A 13310-nucleotide genomic window follows, 5' to 3' on the forward strand; every position below is an offset into this window, starting at 1 on the left:
TGGGCTGGTGAGGATTGAACTCCTGGCAGTCAGCAGAATTAGCCTGCAATACTGCATTCTAATCACTGCGCCACCATAGCTCAGAGGTAGTTATGTGATAGGCTGTTTTGAAATTAGAAGTATTTAGCATTGCGCATCCCAAAACTCCAATACTTACTGAACTGCATTTTTAGTTCAATCAACCTCACTACTATTACTTTCCTAAACTTCTCCTCCATCAAGGTATTAAATAACAAAAGCGAACTTCTCTACAGAGTTGCCATAGAGTAATTCTTCCACTGTCCACCCCACTGCCATGGACATAACCATACTGACTTATTTTACAGCATTGTCATAACTATACTTGTCTGTCATTATTCTTCTTTTGGCAAGGTTGCATGGAACAATGTTGAAACTTATTGACCTGCATTGATAGTATAATTTAAAAACAAAAGTTTAGAAACTCAAGAATAATAAAAAAGTGAGAACATACAAGTTTTATATCTTTTATTTTAGAAATGAACTTTTTTTTGAAAAAAAGAAAGCTGAGGATTGGGGTCAGCTCCCCGTCCATCATTTTATCCTTGTCTGTTGGTCACCATGATGTAAAAAAGATGTTGAAACTCTAGAAAGAGTACAGAGAAGATTAACTGGACGCTAAAACATACAAGGAACAGTTGCTGGAATTGGGTATGTCTAGTTTAATGAAGAGAAGGACGAAGGGTGACATGACAGCAGTGTTCCAATATCTCAGGGGCTGCCACAAAGAAGAGGGGGTCAAGCTATTCTCCAAAGCGCCTGAGGGCAGGACAAGAAGCAATGGATGGAATCTAATCAAGGAGAGAAGCAACCAAGAACTAAGGAGAAACTTCCTGACAGTTAGAACAATTAAGTAGTGGAACAACCTGCCTCCAGATGCGTTGAATGCTCCAACACTGGAAGTTTGTAAGAAGAGACTGAACAGCCATTTGTCTGAAATGGTATAGGGTTTCCTGCCTGAGCAGGGGGTTGGACTAGATGACCCCCAAGGTCCCTTCCAAGTTGTTGTTATCTGTGAAGAAAATTGTAAACTACAGGTGGTTAAATTAAGTGAGTAACTACTTCTCTGCTATACCTATGTTTTCTTAACATCTAGAACTGCAACTCCCCTCTGAAAAAGTTTATTCTTATGTTGTGTACAGGTATGAGTGCATAGAAACAATTGGCCTATTTCCACGGGTAATATATTTTTAAATAGGTATATACACAATAATTACTTTTAAATCACAGCTGTTTCATTTTCTAGTTTGTTCCTGTTAAGACATGCTTATAGGGTGGTTTCTAAATATGAATGTAGCTTTTCATATTTGCTGGCTCAACAAATTCTGTCTCATGTGATAATTCTAAAAAATGCAAAAGTCATTTTGCATTTGATTATTCAGAGCAAACTGTAGTTCAGTGAGCGAAGTACATAATTTGGATGTAAGTAGTTCCAGGTGCAGTCTTCAATATCTCTGGCTCCAGTTGTGTAAGATAATTGTGTAAAAGCCTGAAGAATTGCTGCTAGTTACTGTTGACTGAGCTAGAGGGACCAATAATCTGATTTGATTTTTTTTCATGTTTTTGTGTTTCATTTAAGCAAGAGTGAAATGCAGAAACCTAGGCTGATAAGTTTGCTGGTCCATAAAGCAGATATATGGATTATTTTAGGTTCCAGAAAGAGTAGCTCTTTCATTTTGGATTGCACTAAATATATGATAGTTCTATACTTTATACCATTTAGGAACCCAAAATTATTGTAAATGTGTTTGCTATTAGACTTTTGGAGGAGAGTGTGGCCAACTGAAGACAGCTCTGTGAAAGTGGAGTCATTGACCCTGGCAAAGACATACATTCATATTCACACTCAAAAACCTATAAGCCTAAGAATTTGCTGTTAAAATAAATAGCAAAAAAGTATATAAGATTTTGATCTAAGAAAGCTATGAACAGATTAAGATAAATTTGGAATATTGATTTCTACTATAAGATTTTGGAATTAATTATAAAAAATAACTTCTCGTGGGAAACAGATTTATTTTGACTCTCCTGCTTATTGCGAATCGTAACAAAGGTAAATGATTATTTTAGAAATTGGACACTAAAGGGGATTAAAGATTCTAAGCACCAAGAAAAAACGTAAAAGTGTGTTTTTGATGTCAGTTTATGTTAGGAACTACAAAATGACACAAATAGTTATAACATCAGAAATATTAAAGGAAAACTTTGAAAAACAGAGGCAGAAATTAATAGTTACAACATCAACACTATCAGTGATAGTGATGCTTCTATGGATAGATTATGTCTAAAAATGTAAATGAAGGAATGACACATGTGGAACAAATTTTATCTTTAGCTAAAGTGGAACAACAAATGGCAGGCCAAGAGAATGATTTGGAAAAGGATGCTTTATTGGATATACAAAAGAAAATGGCTAAAGTGTCAAAAATGAAAAGGGGAAATATAAATAATAAACTAAGTCAATGATCTGGAAAATATTTGGGGTTGGATTTACAAAAGACACTTCTTAAAGCCTCGAAGAAATCTTGTGTGATAGGATGAAGAAGACTTGATGAAAAATTAAATCCTCTGATAATATTTGATTGCATGATTTAAAGTTTAAGACCATTAGAAGTAAAAGAAAGTAATTTTTACAACCAATTAGGGCAATATATCAAAAGCAAACAGCCCGTATAATAGTTAATAATAGTTTGACTGAACTGTGTAATATTGAAAAGGGCACAAGGCAGGGGTGCCCGTTGTCACCTCTATTATTTGTTTTAACATTGGAAATATTACTGATTAAAATACGTGACTCGGAAAAAAATAGGGGAATTCAAATAAGAGATCAGGATTATAGATTGAGGGCGTTTGCAGATGACCTGGTTGTTACAGTAACTCAGCCGGATTATTCAGTTGTAGAATTGATGGAGATAATAATGCTATATGGGAAAGTTTCTGGATTTAAGATCAACATACAAAAAACTAAAATATTGTCTAAAAATATGGCAGTATCACAAAAGGCTGTTTTAGAAGAGCTAACGGGATTTGAAATAGTTAAAAAGATTAAATATTTGGGGATATATCTGTCAGCCTCAAATGTGAAGTTATATAAAAATAATTATGAAATGTTATGGGGGAAAATACAAAAAGAATTAGATAGTTGGAAAAAATTACAATTATCTTTATTGGGAAGAATTGCAGCAGTGAAAATGAATGTTTTGCCAAAATTTTTATTTTTATTTCAAATGATACCTTTACTTAAAAAGGATTTAAATTTGGAGGAATGGCAAAAAGGAATTAATAAATTTGTTTGGGCAGGGAAAAAGCCACGAGTTAAATTTAAGATAATGCAAGATACGCGTGAAAGAGGTGGTCTTTAAATGCCTAATTTTAAATTATATTATGAGGCTGCTGCTTTGTCAGCGATAAGTGACTGGTTTAATTTAACACAAGGGAGATTATTAAATCTTGAGGGTTATGATTTGTTATTTGGTTGGCATGCATATTTATTGTATGATAAGAAGGTGGATAATGTGTTTAAGATACATATTTTAAGGTATGCTCTGTTGCGAGTTTGGAAAAAGTATAGACATAAGTTAAATTATAAGATACCCATTTGGGCAATACCTAAACACGCAATAGAAAATATAAATGTGGGATTTAAACATGATGAGACTACATATAAGGAAATCTTAAGTTTAGAGAGGAATGTATGGCAATTAAAGCCATATAATATTTTAAAAGAAGAAAAGATTGTACAAACTTGGTTTCAGTATGGGCAATTACAGGCTAGATGGAAAGAGGACCAGAAAGTTGGTTTTTCGATGACTGATGAAAATTTGGTAAAACAAATTAGAGATCAAGGTCAAGCACATATAAAAAGGATATATAATGCATTGATAGAAATTGATTCAGAAACGGAACTTGTTAAAGACTGTATGATAAAGTGGGCTCAGAATTTTCAAGAAGTTATAACAATGGATACTTGGGAAAAGATCTGGGTTAGAAATGTAAAATTTACACAGGCCCAAAATTTAAGAGAGAATTTTTACAAAATGTTTTATTGGTGGCACTTAGATCCTAAGAAATTGGCATGTATGTATCCGAACTGCCAGCCCAAATGTTGGAGGTGTGGTTGTGAGGATGCAACGTATTTTCATATATGGTGGACTTGTAAAAAGGTTAAAGCTTTTTGGATTAAAATTTGGTGGAATATGCAAAAGATATTTAAGAAAAGGATAAAGTTTTCTCCGCAGTTGTATTTATTGGGTATTATTACAGATACTACTATTATAGATACCAAGTTGATGTTGAATTTAATTACAGCAGTGAGACTTTTAGTAGTGCAATATTGGAAGAAGGAAGAATTACCGACTATAGAAGAGTGGACTTTAAAAGTTTCTAACTTGGCGGAAATGGCAAAGATTTCAGCATATTTGAAAGACCAATCGCAACAGAGATACATTGTGGAATGGAGGAGATGGATTGAATATATTCAGAATAAATATGGGACTAAAAAGCTTCATTTAGCATTTGAATAAGTAGTGGATCTATATGATGTATAACTAGTTAGTAGTTATTTTATTAATATTTTGACGATGGAGAGTTAAAGTGCGACAGAATTTAATGTTTTATTGTTGTTAGCATATTTTAGATTATGCTTGTTTGTATTTTTATACCCTGTATTCAGCTCTGGGAAGTCGGGGAGGGGAGGGGAGGGAGGGGTTGGGGAGAGGGGAGGGGGAGGAGGGTTTTTTTTTGTATTCAAAAATGTATTGTAAAACTTTTCAATAAAAATAAAAAATAAAAAAAGAAAGTAATATAAAGTTTGTTTATTTGATCATGTTTATCATTATTATTATGGTTTGTCACACAGCCAGATGTTCACACTGGATCTGGCATTTCTATCCACTTATCGAGTCCTTCCCAAGGACCTGGGAGAGGCAGATGAAGTTATTTGATGGTGTTATAGATATTGTTGCGGGATGTATGCTGTTCCGCGCAAAGCTGCCTTTTGCAATTGACAGATGATAATTCTGTCGGTACCAATGATATTCAAGTTGTTGTTGTTATATTTCTTTAATTTGATTAGAAGGGAAGAGAATAATAATAATAATAATAATAATAATAATAATAATAACAACAACAACAACAACAAAACAACAGGAGCAACAATCATCATCATCAACAACAAAAAAACAACAGGAGCAACAATCATCATCATCATCTGGCAATCCTTTATGGACTTTATGCAGAAACCAGGATTGAAAAGCTGATGTTTTATAGACTTGGGATATGGGATGAAGAGATATCTGTTTAACCTTAGAGTGGGTGAAGAATAATTACATTTGTTTATACTTGTGATGAAGGTTGAAAGTCACTTTTTATCCATTTGTGTGTGTGTGTGTGTATGTGTGTGTGTGTGTATTTTTCTTTATTTTATTTTTTATTTTTTCTTTCCATCCAGTTTTCTTTCCTAAGTTTAGTTTGCATTAGTTTTTACTACTGTGATTAAACTTCTTAATACAAATTACATTCTAAAAACTGTTTGCTGTTAAAAAAAGAAATAATAAGCAACACTATAGTTTTACTAAATCATTTTAGGAAAAATGGAATTCTTGCTTTATTTAGTATTACAAAGAAAGCATGAATAATTTCAATTTGTTTTAAATCCATAAAAACTTTACTTAAGGTTGCTTTTCAGGAAAAAAATTGTTACTTTGAAATTCAGTTATTGCTCATCTTTACTTAAAGAAGGTTGTGTAAGTCCTGTTAAATTCAAATTTTATTATAATTTTTACAGTATCTAAAATTAGGCTGCTCTTCCCCAATTCAGCAGTTTAATGTTTAGACTCAGATTCTTTATATATTTATATGCTTCAACTCTTAATATATCATTTTCATACCTAAATTTTGGTCGTTTGGTATGTACTCGTTCCCATCACATAAGAAGTTTTGGACACTAGTTACTCTTGTTTTCAGCAATCTAGATTGACATAGTCGAGCTAATGCTTGTAAACTCTTTCATCGGTTCCTCTTTTCGTAAATTCATGTTCTTCCCTCTCATATGTTTATTCTGTCAGAAACAAGAGATTATGGCACAAATGCAGTAGGATTTCCAAAGTAAAACTGCACTTGGCCATCATCATTTCCAGAAGCACATTTGGCTTTTGTTCATTCTTTGTAAGCAAGTGAGGGTATCAAGATGGCATGTACTACCAATATACGTTCAGGCTTTGTTCCCTGCCTGTTCTTCCCTCAGTTTATGATCAAAATCTATAAATACATATAAGGAAGTTCTTCTGCTTTTGTATAAAATGAAGGAAAGATTTTTGCCCCTGCCTCACAAAATGCTGTACGACTCTAGTCCAAGAGTGTCCAACCCATAGCCCATGGGCCTCATGTGGCCCTGTACCGCTAGTAATGTGGCCCCACAAGTCTGTAAACTTTTAACATGTCGTTCTACATTATAAAAACTATATATAGTTTATAGGCAGCCCAAGACAATGCCTCAGTGCAGCCCAGGCAAGCCAGAATATTGGTACACCAATGCTCTAGGCTCTGATTTCTTCTCAGTTTATGTCTCTGAATGTATTTGGCTCATAGGTTAAAAAAAATTGCAAAAGAAATCTACAGCTAGGAATGGAAGTATTGGGAGGAATGTGGATTCTGTTTAGGAAGGTGGTGTTGGACTGTATACAGCTTCTATTCCCTACCCTCTCAATTCAAGCAATATTATTTCCAGCAATTGTTTATTTTTAGGTTCCAGTGCTGTCACCATAGTAGCCAGCTAAGCTTCTTTTTAGACCCCATCTGCCTACATTGGCTGTCTGGGGCTTTTCTCTATATACACAGTAGCCTGATTGTTCCAGGTCTTCAAGTTCTCATAAGCACCTGCCTGAGCTTCATTACTAAGGAGATAAAATTCCCAAAGTTGGAGTCTCACTTAGGGTTCCAGTAGGATTTCTAAGTCAAATGCTTGAGAGTCCTTTAATGTTTCATTAATTTCTTGTCTGCTCTGTCTCAGAAAGTGTTCAGCCAGCAACAAAACAAAACAAAACCCATACACACGGACTCACGCACGCACACACAAGATAAAAATGTGGATCTTAATTTCAGTTGGAAAACCTATACTAAAAGCAGCATGTCCTGAGAACATAGTACAGTTATTTAAGGATAATTAAATAATTGTTATTGTAAAAGATCAGACCAAGCAACAAGCTTCTTTCAGTGTTGCTAATACAGAGAGAATGTGGCAGGCAATAACGTAGATGAATTAATTTGTGTGGTTTAAATGAAAAAGAAATGCTATATTGTGGAATAGAGGATTCATTAATAACTTTAGTAATTTCTAATGTTTTCTTAGATTTTTTTAAAGACAGGATTTTGTCTCTAATATTAATAGAGCATTGCCCATCTGAAAAGTGTGACCAAAAGAATATGAAGACGTATGACTCATTTCCTTTGACAATTCAGAATAAAAGTTCAGACTTGCCTTAATTTCAACACAATGAGATGAAGTGTATGATGTACATGAATCATATATCTAGGGAACATACCTAGAATTGATAGATCTACTTCTTCATGATAAGGAAAAGGGCATGGCAGATGCAAGTAACTCTAACATATGCAGCTAGACTTCAGTAAATTAAAAAAAATATTTGAAGAATCTACCAAAAAAATTAATCTTGGAAGGAAAAAAAATAGTTTAAGATGTAGCTAAATCTAAACAGGATAGTTATCTATGCATTAAGACAGACATGTCAAACACAAGGCCCGGGGGCCAGATCCGGCACACGAAGTGGTTTCATGTGGCCCGCGAAGCCATCCTGGAAACAGTGAGGGAACGGCCCCCCACTGCCTTGGCCCTGGCCCAGAGACCCTCCTTCTGCCAGAGACCCTCAGATCTGTCCCACTCCTGCCCAGGCCCCCATAGGCACCCTTGATGTGAACGATGTAGAGCTGGCCACGCTCGCCCAGTAGGCCATACGCACTCTAGCCACGCCCACCCAGTAGGCCACACCCACCCGGCCCCCTGAGGGCAACCGCAATGCTGATGCGGCCCTCAATGAAATTGAGTTTGACACCCCTGCATTAAGAGTTTCGGTTACATAAGTAGCTCTTGACTTTTGTAATTAAGTCTGAAATTACAGTCATATATTATTGCAGTTATTAAGTGAATCATCATATGATCAGATCCAATTAGGGATATTAATTTGTGGAAGACCAATTGCTCCTCACAACATAAATACCACAAATTCCTGCACTTCATTTGTTATTTAGTTCCTTCCAAATTTTTGTACCACGGTGGCCATTATTTCCCTAGGATTGTCTTGTCAGGTTTTTTTTTTTAATTTGCACTTAATTGTCATTTGAGAGCCTTTTCCAATTTTATTTATTTTCAGTGATTCTTGCGTTATTATCATGCATTCAAAATATTTCAGGTTTAGCCTCAGTATTAGTGTTTGCAGTGAATAGCATGTGCTTTCTTTAGTGTCAAATAATTTATTGTACTTTCAGTTCAAGGCATTCTCAACTCCAGTACCAATTCAACAACATTTGTTTTTATTTTTATTCAGCCTAATGGATGATCTAGGTTTTGCAGCTATACGATAAAGTTGGAAAACAATGGCCTTCAGAATACGTGCCTTTTGTATTTTATATAGACTTGTAGTTTTCCTGCCTAGTAACAAATTTAATGGCAATAATCTTCATCCTTATACCTTTTTCAGCCTAAGAAATGTAGTCTATTGCTACATTTTTTTCTCCACCTGTTGGCATCAGGTTGCCATTGCCTATTAGCATAACTTAAACGTTCTTCTTTAACCTAGATCAGAGGTCCCCAACCTCCAGGCTGCAGACTGGCACCAGGCTGCGGCATACCAGCAACTGGGCCATGCAAACAAGCCAAAATCCATCTGCGGTATGCAGGCAGTACATGAAACCACACCCACTCTGGTCCACGGAAAAATCTTTCCTCATACAACCGGTCCCTGGTGCCCAAAAGGTTGGGGGCCTCTGACCTAGATGCTCTTCTTTAAAGAGAATCAGACTGACATTTCTACTCCCTTCCATCGCCTTCATCAATTCATTCCCACCTTCCAGCCCTCCAAGTGGTTCCAGTAATACTTCTGATGTCTTACCCATCAATGGTGATAAGAGTTAGTAGAGCTCTTGCATGGGATTATGAATTATACTGTGGAAGTGGATCCAGTCACACCTCATCTCCTGAATGTCACACATATATGTGGCTATGGGGCTACATCGTTAATGATGGGGGGTGGGGTGTTACCCCCCATTGATAGGGCTCGCAACTTGGGCGTCCTCCTGGATTCACAGCTCAGTTTTGAAGATCACATAGGAGCCGTGACCAGAGGGGCTTTTGCCCAGGTTCGCCTGGTGCACCAGTTGCGACCCTACCTGGACCGAGATGCCCTACGCACAGTCACTCATGCGCTCGTGACCTCCCGGTTAGACTACTGCAACGCTCTGTACATGGGGCTGCCCTTGAGGACCACTCGGAGGCTTCAGCTGGTGCAGAATGCAGCCACATGGGGGTTTCCCGATACTCCCATGTAACACCTCTGCTCCGCGAGCTGCATTGGCTTCCGGTTGCCCTCCGGGTAGGATTCAAGGTGCTAGTGATGACCTATAAAGCCCTAAATGGCTTGGGTCCGGGATATTTGAGGGAACACCTGCTGCCGGCATTAAGTTCCCTTCGTCCTGTGCGCTCCCACAGGGAGGGCCTTCTCAGGGTGCCGCCGGTAAAGGACTGCCAGCGGATAACACCCAGGGGGAGGGCCTTCTCTGTGGGTGCGCCTGCCCTTTGGAACCAGCTGCCCATGGAGCTTAGGACTGCCCCCGACCTTCGCTCATTTTGACCTGGCTCTTTGAGCTTTCCGGCCCAGGCTAAGAGTTTTAATTGGGGTTTTTATATTTCTACTTCAGGGACTGAATTTAATCATTTTGAATTGTTTTTTAATTTTTGTATTGATGTTTTAAACACCTTGTAAACCGCCCTGAGTCTTACGGGAAAAGGGCAGTATATAAATCTAATAAAATCTAAATTTAAATCTAAATCTTAATCTAAATCTATTTTTAATCTATTTTTAAAATCCTTTTCAGTTTATAACATTGGGAGGGACTGTTTTGTCCACAAGAACCAATCTCTATTCGTTCTCCTCTATCAGATTCAACCCCTTTGCTCAGCAAAGGAATTATTTGTTCTCCCTCCCCCCCTTAAAAAGAGCAGTTTCACTTCCCAATTTGTCACAATCCAGTTTGGGGAATGCCTATGATCATATTTGCTTAAAGTCATCTTGAACTGAAATAAGCAATTAGGGAACCCCAGGAACCAATCAGGGGTATCCCTCTAGCTGATTAACAGGAGAATGGAAGCAAGTGACTCCAAGCAGTGGCTCAGCCCTGGCTACTGCAGGTCCTGGAAGCAACATAGGTGCACTATTCCTCTATTGCAGTTTGGTGCAACATCCCTATAAGATGGTTGGGATGGGGATAAAATTGGGAAAAAATCCTTCCACATATCTTTTGCTCTCGGGTAAATGATGATATAGAAGTACGGAAATAAATATAATAGCCCCTTGTTAGCAAAGATGGTGAAAGGACTGCATGCCAGCATTATTGCAACTGGGTGTACTTTCCAGTAACTGTAACCATGGATACATCCTACTGCACTGCCTGGAAAAGAAGATATATATCAAAATAATGTGTGCAGACAAATGTCAAGACAGAAGGCCAAAGAGTCTCTTTGGGGCAGGGGGATTAACCTGAAGTAAAACAAATCTCCACACAATCTGGCATACTCAGAAGGGAATTTTAAAAAATCACTGGCATAATTATCAGCCTTCATTCATGAAGCAGTTAAGAGAGAGAGGGGAGGGGGAGGGGAAAAAGAAAGAAAAAGAGAAAGGAAGAAAGAAAGACAAAGAAAGAAAGAGAGAGAGAGAGAAACTTGAACATTAGTGTCTTGACTCTTCTGTCTGAGTGAAAAAGAAACAGTCAAAATACTTAGCCTGATTGCTGTGCATATAAGAACTGGTACAAGAATCTACAAAAGTAGAAGAAAATGGTCCAGATTCATCATGGCTGCATTTTAAAGTAGAATCCATTGCCTTGATTGGATTCTCTGGAAGAAAATCAGAGCTTTTGCTATATGAGGACCTGACAAAGGATCCTTCCTTTTAAGGACTTATGAAAACAATATTAAATTAACTGAAACTTGGGAATGAGGGTGAATCAAGAGTCTGCCCTGGTAGGAAAATAGACCATCATCAGCATCTACAAAAAGAGCTGTACTCTTGGAAATACTTATGGGGCAGCCTCATTACTGCCGTGTAATATCATTGCTGTGGGAGTTACATGGAATACCAGATTTTCTCAGTGTAATTCATTGTGCTAGTCATTAATTATAGAAAATGCTAAATCAGGGATCCCCAATCCCTGGGTCATGGCCCACTACCCATGCCACCACACTTGCATGAGTGGCAGGTACATGTATCTACTGCTCACACAAATAAAGCTGTGTGTGCACGTGCATGTCTGCCCCTCACATAAAACCATCCCCTCCCCTCATGCCGAGCCACCAACCCAGAAAGGTTGGGGAACACTGTACTAAATGTCCTTATCTATCAAAAGATTCAACAGGAAGAGTCATGGAAGCAAGTGTTATCCATAGGAATGCTTTATCTGTTGGCTACTGAAACAAGGGCAGACCCTATTTGAATGGCTGTTTCAGAAAGTCATTGGAAACTGGAGTTTACACTGAATTTTTTATATAAAATTATTATATTTTTATATAAAATTATATTAATGTTTGTTGCATTAATGTTTGTTTTAATGAATGTTTATTATTATATTAATTTTTAATTAGTGTTTTGCACTTAGAAATGCTTTGCTGCAATGTATAAATCATTAGCCATTAGATTTTGACATATTGTCTCCAGAGCACTTTGATTTTTTTCAAAAGGTTGAGTGGGCCGCTGTTTTTAAATGAGAAAGTCACTAATTGAAAACAGGCTTCTAACTACAACAGACCTTTCTTAATAGAAAATTAGAAAACACCACATACCAGAGTGATTCTCAGCTTATGTTAGGATTAATACGTTTCTCTATTTTCTGGCCATTGAAATGCTAGAACTCTGAAAATTCAGCTTTCAATAGAAGAACATCAGGTGATTAAAAAAAGATGGGGACCTTTTCTGTTTTCAAGAATCCCTAAATACTGTCCCTACAAGCACAAATGCAATGAAAGAACTTATCAGTTGAGTGCAGTACGTTGTGTTAGTGCATATAGCAGTCATGTAGCTCCTGAGTCTATAATGGAGGGATCTTAACTCTGATTCATCTGTAGAAGTCTCCATACATACAGTATGTGGATGGAAAAGATAGAGTAATTTCAGAGTAAGAATTAAGTTCTTATTTTAAAATTAATGCCTCCTATCTATCTTACAATGTATTTCTGGTATGCTAATATACAATAAAAAGGACCAATTGCACAAGTCATCCATAATGTCTTTTTGCATTTTTGATCTAAATCAAGGCAAAATAGCCTATGCATGCTCTATTTAAAAAAGAATGAGTAGAATACTGAAAGATATCATCATAATTAAGATTTTATATTTGTAATTTGGAGAAAGCAAATTTGGAGAAATTCATGAATCTAATTTTCACAAGATTACACTACATTACCTTTATTTCTTCAGAAGCAAATTTTATTATTTCTGGTATGGTAATATACAATACAATACAATAAAAGGACCAATTGCACAAGTCATTCATAATGTCTTTTTGCATTTTTTATCTGAATCAAGGCAAAATAGCTATGCATGCTCTATTGAAAGGGAATGAGTAAAATACTGAAAGATATCACCATAATTAAGATTTTATATTTGTAATTTGGAGAAAGCAGAGTGCATTCATGAATCTAATTTTCACAAGATTACATTACATTACTTTTATTTCTTCAGAAGCAAATTTTATTATAAAATATATGCTAATTAATTGAGAAAGAAAGGAAATCTCTTGAAGAAAATATATCAAAGGACTGACAACCACCAAGGTTATCCTGTTTCCACATTTGTATTTCTAAATTATACATCAACTTGAATTATTTGTATCTCGTGTGAGAAATTTGGGAGGTTTCACTAATGAATATTTAAACTGCCATAAATAGAAATGTGTTTTTATGGCATTATGAGTGTGGCTTATATTTTTTTCTGCAATGAAATTATGCAAGTAATATCTTTGTACTGAAAATTATTTTTTTTATTTTATATATGTCTGCAAATCTT

At 36.3% G+C, this 13310-nt stretch overlaps 1 protein-coding gene across 2 annotated transcripts in view; it reads left to right on the top strand.

The window, feature by feature from the left end:
- The window catches only part of BICD2 (BICD cargo adaptor 2), a 105063-nt gene that overhangs the window by 73480 nt on the left and 18273 nt on the right, over positions 1-13310 (top strand). The window lies entirely within an intron of this gene.

This window comes from Vipera ursinii, assembly GCF_947247035.1.
Source record: "Vipera ursinii genome assembly, chromosome: 2".
In the NCBI taxonomy this organism is placed as follows: Eukaryota; Metazoa; Chordata; class Lepidosauria; order Squamata; family Viperidae; genus Vipera; species Vipera ursinii.